Here is a 13,938-nt window from a genome sequence, read left to right on the forward strand (position 1 = left end):
AAGGGCCAGTGCAGGGCTCCTCCAGCGGTTGCTTGGCCGCCCAGGCTCAGCGCCGCACGGAGTGCACCAGGCTGCCAGGGCCCCTGGCTGGGGTCTGCAGCCCCGCACACCCGGAGGCTGACTCCCTGGGCGCCCAGCAGCTGCCTCACACACGTAGCTTCCCTAGCGCTCTCCTCCCCAGCAGAGACGTGTGCAGCTGGTTGGGGCCTGCCCCTGCGTGCCTGGGCTCCCGCCCACAGCCCCAGCTCAGGGCAAGCAGCCCCTGAGCCAAGACCTGCAGGAGGCGCAGAGCGCCCCCACCTGGAAGCCGAGTGAACAGCTGGCGGGGAGGCGAGCCTCCTCGAGGGAAGAAGAGGCAGCCCAGCCTCGTTTGGCTCAAGCCCTACTTGGCTGGAGCCGAGTGCGCCTCCAGGACGGCAGAGCTCCAGCTCTGCTCAGAGGCCCGATCTGGCAGAGTTGCTGGCGCGAGGCTGCTCTGCCCTGGGCGAGCCTTGCCCAGACTTGCCTCGCTGCTAGGCTTCCTGCCCAGGAAGGAGCAGGCTGCGCGAGGCTGGGAGACGCCACTGGCGCCTTCCTGGCCTCAGCTCCGCTCCTGCCTTGCCTTTGCACCTAGGCCCCAGGCGTCCTTGGGGAGGGCTTAGGGGCCGGTGGCTTGCACACTGCCAAGGGCTCCAGCAGGAAGAGCTCTGTTCGAGGGAAGGGAAGGGCCAGTGCAGGGCTCCTCCAGCGGTTGCTTGGCCGCCCAGGCTCAGCGCCGCACGGAGTGCACCAGGCTCCCAGGGCCCCTGGCTGGGGTCTGCAGCCCCGCACACCCGGAGGCTGACTCCCTGGGCGCCCAGCAGCTGCCTCACACACGTAGCTTCCCTAGCGCTCTCCTCCCCAGCAGAGACGTGTGCAGCTGGTTGGGGCCTGCCCCTGCGTGCCTGGGCTCCCGCCCACAGCCCCAGCTCAGGGCAAGCAGCCCCTGAGCCAAGACCTGCAGGAGGCGCAGAGCGCCCCCACCTGGAAGCCGAGTGAACAGCTGGCGGGGAGGCGAGCCTCCTCGAGGGAAGAAGAGGCAGCCCAGCCTCGTTTGGCTCAAGCCCTACTTGGCTGGATCCGAGTGCGCCTCCAGGACGGCAGAGCTCCAGCTCTGCTCAGAGGCCCGATCTGGCAGAGTTGCTGGCGCGAGGCTGCTCTGCCTTGGGCGAGCCTTGCCCAGACTTGCCTCGCTGCTAGGCTTCCTGCCCAGGAAGGAGCACGCTGCGCGAGGCTGTGAGTCGCCACTGGCGCCTTCCTGGCCTCAGCTCCGCTCCTGCCTTGCCTTTGCACCTAGGCCCCAGGCGTCCTTGGGGAGGGCTTAGGGGCCGGTGGCTTGCACACTGCCAAGGGCTCCAGCAGGAAGAGCTCTGTGCGAGGGAAGGGAAGGGCCAGTGCAGGGCTCCTCCAGCGGTTGCTTGGCCGCCCAGGCTCAGCGCCGCACGGAGTGCACCAGGCTCCCAGGGCCCCTGGCTGGGGTCTGCAGCCCCGCACACCCGGAGGCTGACTCCCTGGGCGCCCAGCAGCTGCCTCACACACGTAGCTTCCCTAGCGTTCTCCTCCCCAGCAGAGACGTGTGCAGCTGGTTGGGGCCTGCCCCTGCGTGCCTGGGCTCCCGCCCACAGCCCCAGCTCAGGGCAAGCAGCCCCTGAGCCAAGACCTGCAGGAGGTGCAGAGCGCCCCCACCTGGAAGCCGAGTGAACAGCTGGCGGGGAGGCGAGCCTCCTCGAGGGAAGAAGAGGCAGCCCAGCCTCGTTTGGCTCAAGCCCTACTTGGCTGGAGCTGAGTGCGCCTCCAGGACGGCAGAGCTCCAGCTCTGCTCAGAGGCCCGATCTGGCAGAGTTGCTGGCGCGAGGCTGCTCTGCCCTGGGCGAGCCTTGCCCAGACTTGCCTCGCTGCTAGGCTTCCTGCCCAGGAAGGAGCAGGCTGCGCGAGGCTGGGAGACGCCACTGGCGCCTTCCTGGCCTCAGCTCCGCTCCTGCCTTGCCTTTGCACCTAGGCCCCAGGCGTCCTTGGGGAGGGCTTAGGGGCCGGTGGCTTGCACACTGCCAAGGGCTCCAGCAGGAAGAGCTCTGTGCGAGGGAAGGGAAGGGCCAGTGCAGGGCTCCTCCAGCGGTTGCTTGGCGGCCCAGATTCAGCGCCGCACGGAGTGCACCAGGCTCCCAGGGCCCCTGGCTGGGGTCTGCAGCCCCGCACACCCGGAGGCTGACTCCCTGGGCGCCCAGCAGCTGCCTCACACACGTAGCTTCCCTTGCGCTCTCCTCCCCAGCAGAGACGTGTGCAGCTGGTTGGGGCCTGCCCCTGCGTGCCTGGGCTCCCGCCCACAGCCCCAGCTCAGGGCAAGCAGCCCCTGAGCCAAGACCTGAAGAAGGCTCAGAGCGCCCCCACCTGGAAGCCGAGTGAACAGCTGGCGGGGAGGCGAGCCTCCTCGAGGGAAGAAGAGGCAGCCCAGCCTCGTTTGGCTCAAGCCCTACTTGGCTGGAGCCGAGTGCGCCTCCAGGACGGCAGAGCTCCAGCTATGCTCAGAGGCCCGATCTGGCAGAGTTGCTGGCGCGAGGCTGCTCTGCCCTGGGCGACCGTTGCCCAGACTTGCCTCGCTGCTAGGCTTCCTGCCCAGGAAGGAGCAGGCTGCGCGAGGCTGGGAGATGCCACTGGCGCCTTCCTGGCCTCAGCTCCGCTCCTGCCTTGCCTTTGCACCTAGGCCCCAGGCGTCCTTGGGGAGGGCTTAGGGGCCGGTGGCTTGCACACTGCCAAGGGCTCCAGCAGGAAGAGCTCTGTGCGAGGGAAGGGAAGGGCCAGTGCAGGGCTCCTCCAGCGGTTGCTTGGCCGCCCAGGCTCAGCGCCGGACGGAGTGCACCAGGCTCCCAGGGCCCCTGGCTGGGGTCTGCAGCCCCGCACACCCGGAGGCTGACTCCCTGGGCGCCCAGCAGCTGCCTCACACACGTAGCTTCCCTAGCGCTCTCCTCCCCAGCAGAGACGTGTGCAGCTGGTTGGGGCCTGCCCCTGCGTGCCTGGGCTCCCGCCCACAGCCCCAGCTCAGGGTAAGCAGCCCCTGAGCCAAGACCTGCAGGAGGCGCAGAGCGCCCCCACCTGGAAGCCGAGTGAACAGCTGGCGGGGAGGCGAGCCTCCTCGAGGGAAGAAGAGGCAGCCCAGCCTCGTTTGGCTCAAGCCCTACTTGGCTGGAGCCGAGTGCGCCTCCAGGACGGCAGAGCTCCAGCTCTGCTCAGAGGCCCGTTCTGGCAGAGTTGCTGGCGCGAGGCTGCTCTGCCCTGGGCGAGCCTTGCCCAGACTTTCCTCGCTGCTAGGCTTCCTGCCCAGGAAGGAGCAGGCTGCGCGAGGCTGGGAGACGCCACTGGCGCCTTCCTGGCCTCAGCTCCGCTCCTGCGTTGCCTTTGCACCTAGGCCCCAGGCGTCCTTGGGGAGGGCTTAGGGGCCGGTGGCTTGCACACTGCCAAGGGCTCCAGCAGGAAGAGCTCTGTTCGAGGGAAGGGAAGGGCCAGTGCAGGGCTCCTCCAGCGGTTGCTTGGCAGCCCAGGCTCAGCGCCGCACGGAGTGCACCAGGCTCCCAGGGCCCCTGGCTGGGGTCTGCAGCCCCGCACACACGGAGGCTGACTCCCTGGGCGCCCAGCTGCTGCCTCACACACGTAGCTTCCCTAGCGCTCTCCTCCCCAGCAGAGACGTATGCAGCTGGTTGGGGCCTGCCCCTGCGTGCCTGGGCTCCCGCCCACAGCCCCAGCTCAGGGCAAGCAGCCCCTGAGCCAAGACCTGCAGGAGGCGCAGAGCGCCCCCACCTGGAAGCCGAGTGAACAGCTGGCGGGGAGGCGAGCCTCCTCGAGGGAAGAAGAGGCAGCCCAGCCTCGTTTGGCTCAAGCCCTACTTGGCTGGAGCCGAGTGCGCCTCCAGGACGGCAGAGCTCCAGCTCTGCTCAGAGGCCCGATCTGGCAGAGTTGCTGGCGCGAGGCTGCTCTGCCCTGGGCGAGCCTTGCCCAGACTTGCCTCGCTGCTAGGCTTCCTGCCCAGGAAGGAGCAGGCTGCGCGAGGCTGGGAGACGCCACTGGCGCCTTCCTGGCCTCAGCTCCGCTCCTGCCTTGCCTTTGCACCTAGGCCCCAGGCGTCCTTGGGGAGGGCTTAGGGGCCGGTGGCTTGCACACTGCCAAGGGCTCCAGCAGGAAGAGCTCTGTGCGAGGGAAGGGAAGGGCCAGTGCAGGGCTCCTCCAGCGGTTGCTTGGGCTCCCAGACTCAGCACCGCACGGAGTGCACAAGGCTCCCAGGGCCCCTGGCTGGGGTCTGCAGCCCCGCACACCCGGAGGCTGACTCCCTGGGCGCCCAGCAGCTGCCTCACACACGTAGCTTCCCTAGCGCTCTCCTCCCCAGCAGAGATGTGTGCAGCTGTTTGGGGCCTGCCCCTGCGTGCCTGGGCTCCCGCCCACAGCCCCAGCTCAGGGCAAGCAGCCCCTGAGCCAAGACCTGCAGGAGGCGCAGAGCGCCCCCACCTGGAAGCCGAGTGAACAGCTGGCGGGGAGGCGAGCCTCCTCGAGGGAAGAAGAGGCAGCCCAGCCTCGTTTGGCTCAAGCCCTACTTGGCTGGAGCCGTGTGCGCCTCCAGGACGGCAGAGCTCCAGCTCTGCTGAGAGGCCCGTTCTGGCAGAGTTGCTGGCGCGAGGCTGCTCTGCCCTGGGCGAGCCTTGCCCAGACTTGCCTCGCTGCTAGGCTTCCTGCCCAGGAAGGAGCAGGCTGCGCGAGGCTGGGAGACGCCACTGGCGCCTTCCTGGCCTCAGCTCCGCTCCTGCCTTGCCTTTGCACCTAGGCCCCAGGCGTCCTTGGGGAGGGCTTAGGGGCCGGTGGCTTGCACACTGCCAAGGGCTCCAGCAGGAAGAGCTCTGTGCGAGGGAAGGGAAGGGCCAGTGCAGGGCTCCTCCAGCGGTTGCTTGGCCGCCCAGACTCAGCGCCGCACGGAGTGCACCAGGCTCCCAGGGCCCCTGGCTGGGGTCTGCAGCCCCGCACACCCGGAGGCTGACTCCCTGGGCGCCCAGCAGCTGCCTCACACACGTAGCTTCCCTAGCGCTCTCGTCCCCAGCAGAGACGTGTGCAGCTGGTTGGGGCCTGCCCCTGCGTGCCTGGGCTCCCACCCACAGCCCCAGCTCAGGGCAAGCAGCCCCTGAGCCAAGACCTGCAGGAGGCGCAGAGCGCCCCCACCTGGAAGCCGAGTGAACAGCTGGCGGGGAGGCGAGCCTCCTCGAGGGAAGAGGAGGCAGCCCAGCCTCGTTTGGCTCAAGCCCTACTTGGCTGGAGCCGAGTGCGCCTCCAGGACGGCAGAGCTCCAGCTCTGCTGAGAGGCCCGTTCTGGCAGAGTTGCTGGCGCGAGGCTGCTCTGCCCTGGGCGAGCCTTGCCCAGACTTGCCTCGCTGCTAGGCTTCCTGCCCAGGAAGGAGCAGGCTGCGCGAGGCTGGGTGACGCCACTGGCGCCTTCCTGGCCTCAGCTCCGCTCCTTCCTTGCCTTTGCACCTAGGCCCCAGGCGTCCTTGGGGAGGGCTTAGGGGCCGGTGGCTTGCACACTGCCAAGGGCTCCAGCAGGAAGAGCTCTGTGCGAGGGAAGGGAAGGGCCAGTGCAGGGCTCCTCCAGCGGTTGCTTGGCAGCCCAGGCTCAGCGCCGCACGGAGTGCACCAGTCTCCCAGGGCCCCTGGCTGGGGTCTGCAGCCCCGCACACCCGGAGGCTGACTCCCTGGGCGCCCAGCTGCTGCCTCACACACGTAGCTTCCCTAGCGCTCTCCTCCCCAGCAGAGACGTGTGCAGCTGGTTGGGGCCTGCCCCTGCATGCCTGGGCTCCCGCCCACAGCCCCAGCTCAGGGCAAGCAGCCCCTGAGCCAAGACCTGCAGGAGGCGCAGAGCGCCCCCACCTGGAAGCCGAGTGAACAGCTGGAGGGGAGGCGAGCCTCCTCGAGGGAAGAAGAGGCAGCCCAGCCTCGTTTGGCTCAAGCCCTACTTGACTGGAGCCGAGTGCGCCTCCAGGACGGCACAGCTCCAGCTCTGCTCAGAGGCCCGATCAGGCAGAGTTGCTGGCGCGAGGCTGCTCTGCCTTGGGCGAGCCTTGCCCAGACTTGCCTCGCTGCTAGGCTTCCTGCCCAGGAAGGAGCACGCTGCGCGAGGCTGTGAGTCGCCACTGGCGCCTTCCTGGCCTCAGTTCCGCTCCTGCCTTGCCTTTGCACCTAGGCCCCAGGAGTCCCTGGGGAGGGCTTAGGGGCCGGTGGCTTGCACACTGCCAAGGGCTCCAGCAGTAAGAGCTCTGTGCGAGGGAAGGGAAGGGCCAGTGCAGGGCTCCTCCAGCGGTTGCTTGGCCGCCCAGACTCAGCGCCGCACGGAGTGCACCAGGCTCCCAGGGCCCCTGGCTGGGGTCTGCAGCCCCGCACACCCGGAGGCTGACTCCCTGGGCGCCCAGCAGCTGCCTCACACACGTAGCTTCCCTAGCGCTCTCGTCTCCAGCAGAGACGTGTGCAGCTGGTTGGGGCCTGCCCCTGCGTGCCTGGGCTCCCGCCCACAGCCCCAGCTCAGGGCAAGCAGCCCCTGAGCCAAGACCTGCAGGAGGCGCAGAGCGCCCCCACCTGGAAGCCGAGTGAACAGCTGGCGGGGAGGCGAGCCTCCTCGAGGGAAGAAGAGGCAGCCCAGCCTCGTTTGGCTCAAGCCCTACTTGGCTGGAGCCGAGTGCGCCTCCAGGACGGCAGAGCTCCAGCTCTGCTCAGAGGCCCGATCTGGCAGAGTTGCTGGCGCGAGGCTGCTCTGCCCTGGGCGAGCCTTGCCCAGACTTGCCTCGCTGCTAGGCTTCCTGCCCAGGAAGGAGCAGGCTGCGCGAGGCTGGGAGACGCCACTGGCGCCTTCCTGGCCTCAGCTCCGCTACTGCCTTGCCTTTGCACCTAGGCCCCAGGCGTCCTTGGGGAGGGCTTAGGGGCCGGTGGCTTGCACACTGCCAAGGGCTCCAGCAGGAAGAACTCTGTTCGAGGGAAGGGAAGGGCCAGTGCAGGGCTCCTCCAGCGGTTGCTTGGCCGCCCAGGCTCAGCGCCGCACGGAGTGCACCAGGCTCCCAGGGCCCCTGGCTGGGGTCTGCAGCCCCGCACACCCGGAGGCTGACTCCCTGGGCGCCCAGCAGCTGCCTCACACACGTAGCTTCCCTAGCGCTCTCCTCCCCAGCAGAGACGTGTGCAGCTGGTTGGGGCCTGCCCCTGCGTGCCTGGGCTCCCGCCCACAGCCCCAGCTCAGGGCAAGCAGCCCCTGAGCCAAGACCTGCAGGAGGCGCAGAGCGCCCCCACCTGGAAGCCGAGTGAACACCTGGCGGGGAGGCGAGCCTCCTCGAGGGAAGAAGAGGCAGCCCAGCCTCGTTTGGCTCAAGCCCTACTTGGCTGGAGACGAGTGCGCCTCCAGGACGGCACAGCTCCAGCTCTGCTCAGAGGCCCGTTCTGGCAGAGTTGCTGGCGCGAGGCTGCTCTGCCCTGGGCGAGCCTTGCCCAGACTTGCCTCGCTGCTAGGCTTCCTGCCCAGGAAGGAGCAGGCTGCGCGAGGCTGGGAGACGCCACTGGCGCCTTCCTGGCCTCAGCTCCGCTCCTTCCTTGCCTTTGCACCTAGGCCCCAGGCGTCCTTGGGGAGGGCTTAGGGGCCGGTGGCTTGCACACTGCCAAGGGCTCCAGCAGGAAGAGCTCTGTGCGAGGGAAGGGAAGGGCCAGTGCAGGGCTCCTCCAGCGGTTGCTTGGCCGCCCAGGCTCAGCGCCGCACGGAGTGCACCAGGCTCCCAGGGCCCCTGGCTGGGGTCTGCAGCCCCGCACACCCGGAGGCTGACTCCCTGGGCGCCCAGCTGCTGCCTCACACACGTAGCTTCCCTAGCGCTCTCCTCCCCAGCAGAGAAGTGTGCAGCTGGTTGGGGCCTGCCCCTGCGTGCCTGGGCTCCCGCCCACAGCCCCAGCTCAGGGCAAGCAGCCCCTGAGCCAAGACCTGCAGGAGGCGCAGAGCGCCCCCACCTGGAAGCCGAGTGAACAGCTGGCGGGTAGGCGAGCCTCCTCGAGGGAAGAAGAGGCAGCCCAGCCTCGTTTGGCTCAAGCCCTACTTGGCTGGAGCCGAGTGCGCCTTCAGGACGGCACAGCTCCAGCTCTGCTCAGAGGCCCGATCTGGCAGAGTTGCTGGCGCGAGGCTGCTCTGCCTTGGGCGAGCCTTGCCCAGACTTGCCTCGCTGCTAGGCTTCCTGCCCAGGAAGGAGCACGCTGCGCGAGGCTGTGAGTCGCCACTGGCGCCTTCCTGGCCTCAGCTCCGCTCCTGCCTTGCCTTTGCACCTAGGCCCCAGGCGTCCTTGGGGAGGGCTTAGGGGCCGGTGGCTTGCACACTGCCAAGGGCTCCAGCAGGAAGAGCTCTGTGCGAGGGAAGGGAAGGGCCAGTGCAGGGCTCCTCCAGCGGTTGCTTGGCCGCCCAGACTCAGCGCCGCACGGAGTGCACCAGGCTCCCAGGGCCCCTGGCTGGGGTCTGCAGCCCCGCACACCCGGAGGCTGACTCCCTGGGCGCCCAGCAGCTGCCTCACACACGTAGCTTCCCTAGCGCTCTCGTCTCCAGCAGAGACGTGTGCAGCTGGTTGGGGCCTGCCCCTGCGTGCCTGGGCTCCCGCCCACAGCCCCAGCTCAGGGCAAGCAGCCCCTGAGCCAAGACCTGCAGGAGGCGCAGAACGCCCCCACCTGGAAGCCGAGTGAACAGCTGGCGGGGAGGCGAGCCTCCTCGAGGGAAGAAGAGGCAGCCCAGCCTCGTTTGGCTCAAGCCCTACTTGGCTGGAGCCGAGTGCGCCTCCAGGACGGTAGAGCTCCAGCTCTGCTCAGAGGCCCGACCTGGCAGAGTTGCTGGCGCGAGGCTGCTCTGCCCTGGGCGAGCCTTGCCCAGACTTGCCTCGCTGCTAGGCTTCCTGCCCAGGAAGGAGCAGGCTGCGCGAGGCTGGGAGATGCCACTGGCGCCTTCCTGGCCTCAGCTCCGCTCCTGCATTGCCTTTGCACCTAGGCCCCAGGCGTCCTTGGGGAGGGCTTAGGGGCCGGTGGCTTGCACACTGCCAAGGGCTCCAGCAGGAAGAGCTCTGTGCGAGGGAAGGGAAGGGCCAGTGCAGGGCTCCTCCAGCGGTTGCTTGGCCGCCCAGGCTCAGCTCCGCACGGAGTGCACCAGGCTCCCAGGGCCCCTGGCTGGGGTCTGCAGCCCCGCACACCCGGAGGCTGACTCCCTGGGCGCCCAGCTGCTGCCTCACACACGTAGCTTCCCTAGCGCTCTCCTCCCCAGCAGAGACGTGTGCAGCTGGTTGGGGCCTGCCCCTGCGTGCCTGGGCTCCCGCCCACAGCCCCAGCTCAGGGCAAGCAGCCCCTGAGCCAAGACCTGCAGGAGGCGCAGAGCGCCCCCACCTGGAAGCCGAGTGAACAGCTGGCGGGGAGGCGAGCCTCCTCGAGGGAAGAAGAGGCAGCCCAGCCTCGTTTGGCTCAAGCCCTACTTGGCTGGAGCCGAGTGCGCCTCCAGGACGGCAGAGCTCCAGCTCTGCTGAGAGGCCCGTTCTGGCAGAGTTGCTGGCGCGAGGCTGCTCTGCCCTGGGCGAGCCTTGCCCAGACTTGCCTCGCTGCTAGGCTTCCTGCCCAGGAAGGAGCAGGCTGCGCGAGGCTGGGAGACGCCACTGGCGCCTTCCTGGCCTCAGCTCCGCTCCTTCCTTGCCTTTGCACCTAGGCCCCAGGCGTCCTTGGGGAGGGCTTAGGGGCCGGTGGCTTGCACACTGCCAAGGGCTCCAGCAGGAAGAGCTCTGTGCGAGGGAAGGGAAGGGCCAGTGCAGGGCTCCTCCAGCGGTTGCTTGGCAGCCCAGGCTCAGCGCCGCATGGAGTGCACCAGTCTCCCAGGGCCCCTGGCTGGGGTCTGCAGCCCCGCACACCCGGAGGCTGACTCCCTGGGCGCCCAGCTGCTGCCTCACACACGTAGCTTCCCTAGCGCTCTCCTCCCCAGCAGAGACGTGTGCAGCTGGTTGGGGCCTGCCCCTGCGTGCCTGGGCTCCCGCCCACAGCCCCAGCTCAGGGCAAGCAGCCCCTGAGCCAAGACCTGCAGGAGGCGCAGAGCGCCCCCACCTGGAAGCCGAGTGAACAGCTGGAGGGGAGGCGAGCCTCCTCGAGGGAAGAAGAGGCAGCCCAGCCTCGTTTGGCTCAAGCCCTACTTGACTGGAGCCGAGTGCGCCTCCAGGACGGCACAGCTCCAGCTCTGCTCAGAGGCCCGATCAGGCAGAGTTGCTGGCGCGAGGCTGCTCTGCCTTGGGCGAGCCTTGCCCAGACTTGCCTCGCTGCTAGGCTTCCTGCCCAGGAAGGAGCACGCTGCGCGAGGCTGTGAGTCGCCACTGGCGCCTTCCTGGCCTCAGCTCCGCTCCTGCCTTGCCTTTGCACCTAGGCCCCAGGCGTCCTTGGGGAGGGCTTAGGGGCCGGTGGCTTGCACACTGCCAAGGGCTCCAGCAGGAAGAGCTCTGTGCGAGGGAAGGGAAGGGCCAGTGCAGGGCTCCTCCAGCGGTTGCTTGGCCGCCCAGACTCAGCGCCGCACGGAGTGCACCAGGCTCCCAGGGCCCCTGGCTGGGGTCTGCAGCCCCGCACACCCGGAGGCTGACTCCCTGGGCGCCCAGCAGCTGCCTCACACACGTAGCTTCCCTAGCGCTCTCGTCTCCAGCAGAGACGTGTGCAGCTGGTTGGGGCCTGCCCCTGCGTGCCTGGGCTCCCGCCCACAGCCCCAGCTCAGGGCAAGCAGCCCCTGAGCCAAGACCTGCAGGAGGCGCAGAGCGCCCCCACCTGGAAGCCGAGTGAACAGCTGGCGGGGAGGCGAGCCTCCTCGAGGGAAGAAGAGGCAGCCCAGCCTCGTTTGGCTCAAGCCCTACTTGGCTGGAGCCGAGTGCGCCTCCAGGACGGCAGAGCTCCAGCTCTGCTCAGAGGCCCGATCTGGCAGAGTTGCTGGCGCGAGGCTGCTCTGCCCTGGGCGAGCCTTGCCCAGACTTGCCTCGCTGCTAGGCTTCCTGCCCAGGAAGGAGCAGGCTGCGCGAGGCTGGGAGACGCCACTGGCGCCTTCCTGGCCTCAGCTCCGCTACTGCCTTGCCTTTGCACCTAGGCCCCAGGCGTCCTTGGGGAGGGCTTAGGGGCCGGTGGCTTGCACACTGCCAAGGGCTCCAGCAGGAAGAACTCTGTTCGAGGGAAGGGAAGGGCCAGTGCAGGGCTCCTCCAGCGGTTGCTTGGCCGCCCAGGCTCAGCGCCGCACGGAGTGCACCAGGCTCCCAGGGCCCCTGGCTGGGGTCTGCAGCCCCGCACACCCGGAGGCTGACTCCCTGGGCGCCCAGCTGCTGCCTCACACACGTAGCTTCCCTAGCGCTCTCCTCCCCAGCAGAGAAGTGTGCAGCTGGTTGGGGCCTGCCCCTGCGTGCCTGGGCTCCCGCCCACAGCCCCAGCTCAGGGCAAGCAGCCCCTGAGCCAAGACCTGCAGGAGGCGCAGAGCGCCCCCACCTGGAAGCCGAGTGAACAGCTGGCGGGGAGGCGAGCCTCCTCGAGGGAAGAAGAGGCAGCCCAGCCTCGTTTGGCTCAAGCCCTACTTGGCTGGAGCCGAGTGCGCCTCCAGGACGGCACAGCTCCAGCTCTGCTCAGAGGCCCGATCTGGCAGAGTTGCTGGCGCGAGGCTGCTCTGCCTTGGGCGAGCCTTGCCCAGACTTGCCTCGCTGCTAGGCTTCCTGCCCAGGAAGGAGCACGCTGCGCGAGGCTGTGAGTCGCCACTGGCGCCTTCCTGGCCTCAGCTCCGCTCCTGCCTTGCCTTTGCACCTAGGCCCCAGGCGTCCTTGGGGAGGGCTTAGGGGCCGGTGGCTTGCACACTGCCAAGGGCTCCAGCAGGAAGAGCTCTGTGCGAGGGAAGGGAAGGGCGAGTGCAGGGCTCCTCCAGCGGTTGCTTGGCCGCCCAGGCTCAGCGCCGGTCGTACTGCCCCAGGCTCCCAGGGCCCCTGGCTGGGGTCTGCAGCCCCGCACACCCGGAGGCTGACTCCCTGGGCGCCCAGCAGCTGCCTCACACACGTAGCTTCCCTAGCCCTCTCCTCCCCAGCAGAGACGTGTGCAGCTGGTTGGGGCCTCCCCCTGCGTGCCTGGGCTCCCGCGCAAAGCCCCAGCTCAGGGCAAGCAGCCCCTGAGCCAAGACCTGCAGGAGGCGCAGAGCGCCCCCAACTGGAAGCTGAGTGAACAGCTGGCGGGGAGGCAAGCCTCCTCGAGGGAAGAAGAGGCAGCCCAGCCTCGTTTGGATCAAGACCTACTTGGCTGGTGCCGAGTGCGCCTCCAGGACGGCAGAGCTCCAGCTCTGCTCAGAGGCCCGTTCTGGCAGAGTTGCTGGCGCGAGGCTGCTCTGCCCTGGGCGAGCCTTGCCCAGACTTGCCTCGCTGCTAGGCTTCCTGCCCAGGAAGGAGCAGGCTGCGCGAGGCTGGGAGACGCCACTGGCGCATTCCTTGCCTCAGCTCCGCTCCTGCCTTGCCTTTGCACCTAGGCCCCAGGCGTCCTTGGGGAGGGCTTAGAGGCCGGTGGCTTGCACACTGCCAAGGGCTCCAGCAGGAAGAGCTCTGTGCGAGGGAAAGGAAGGCCTGTGCAGGGCTCCTCCAGCGGTTGGTTGGCCGCCCAGGCTCAGCGCCGCACGGAGTGCACCAGGCTCCCAGGGCCCCTGGCTGGGGTCTGCAGCCCCGCACACCCGGAGGCTGACTCCCTAGGCGCCCAGAAGCTGCCTAACACTCGTAGCTTCCCTAGCGCTCTCCTCCCCAGCAGAGAAGTGTGCAGCTGGTTGGGGCCTGCCCCTGCGTGCCTGGGCTCCCGCGCACAGCCCCAGCTCAGGGCAAGCAGCCCCTGAGCCAAGACCTGCAGGAGGCGCAGAGCGCCCCCACCTGGAAGCCGAGTGAACAGCTGGCGGGGAGGCGAGCCTCCTCGAGGGAAGAAGAGGCAGCCCAGCCTCGTTTGGCTCAAGCCCTACTTGGCTGGAGCCGAGTGCGCCTCCAGGACGGCAGAGCTCCAGCTCTGCTCAGAAGCCCGTTCTGGCAGTTGCTGGCGCGAGGCTGCTCTGCCCTGGGCGAGCCTTGCCCAGACTTGCCTCGCTGCTAGGCTTCCTGCCCAGGAAGGAGCAGGCTGCGCGAGTCTGGGAGACGCCACTGGCGCCTTCCTGGCCTCAGCTCCGCTCCTGCCTTGCCTTTGCACCTAGGCCCCAGGCGTCCTTGGGGAGGGCTTAGGGGCCGGTGGCTTGCACAGTGCCAAGGGCTCCAGCAGGAAGAGCTCTGTGCGAGGGAAGGGAAGGGCCAGTGCAGGGCTCCTCCAGCGGTTGCTTGGCCGCCCAGGCTCAGCGCCGCACGGAGTGCCCCAGGCTCCCAGGGCCCCTGGCTGGGGTCTGCAGCCCCGCACACCCGGAGGCTGACTCCCTGGGCGCCCAGCAGCTGCCTCACACACGTAGCTTCCCTAGCGCTCTCCTCCCCAGCAGAGACGTGTGCAGCTGGTTGGGGCCTGCCCCTGCGTGCCTGGGCTCCTGCGCACAGCCCCAGCTCAGGGCAAGCAGCCCCTGAGCCAAGACCTGCAGGAGGCGCAGAGCGCCCCCACCTGGAAGCCGAGTGAACAGCTGGCGGGGAGGCGAGCCTCCTCGAGTGAAGAAGAGGCAGCCCAGCCTCGTTTGGCTGAAGCCTTACTTGGCTGGAGCCGAGTGCGCCTCCAGGACTCAGAGCTCCAGCTCTGCTCAGAGGCCCGTTCTGGCAGAGTTGCTGGCGCGAGGCTGCTCTGCCCTGGGCGAGCCTTGCCCAGACTTGCCTCGCTGCTAGGCTTCCTGCCCAGGAAGGAGCAGGCTGCGCGAGGCTGGGAGACGCCACTGGCGCCTTCCTGGCCTCAGCTCCGCTCCTGCCTTGCCTT

The sequence above is a fragment of the Ovis canadensis genome, chromosome 20 (assembly GCF_042477335.2).
Source record: "Ovis canadensis isolate MfBH-ARS-UI-01 breed Bighorn chromosome 20, ARS-UI_OviCan_v2, whole genome shotgun sequence".
NCBI classification, from domain to species: domain Eukaryota; kingdom Metazoa; phylum Chordata; class Mammalia; order Artiodactyla; family Bovidae; genus Ovis; species Ovis canadensis.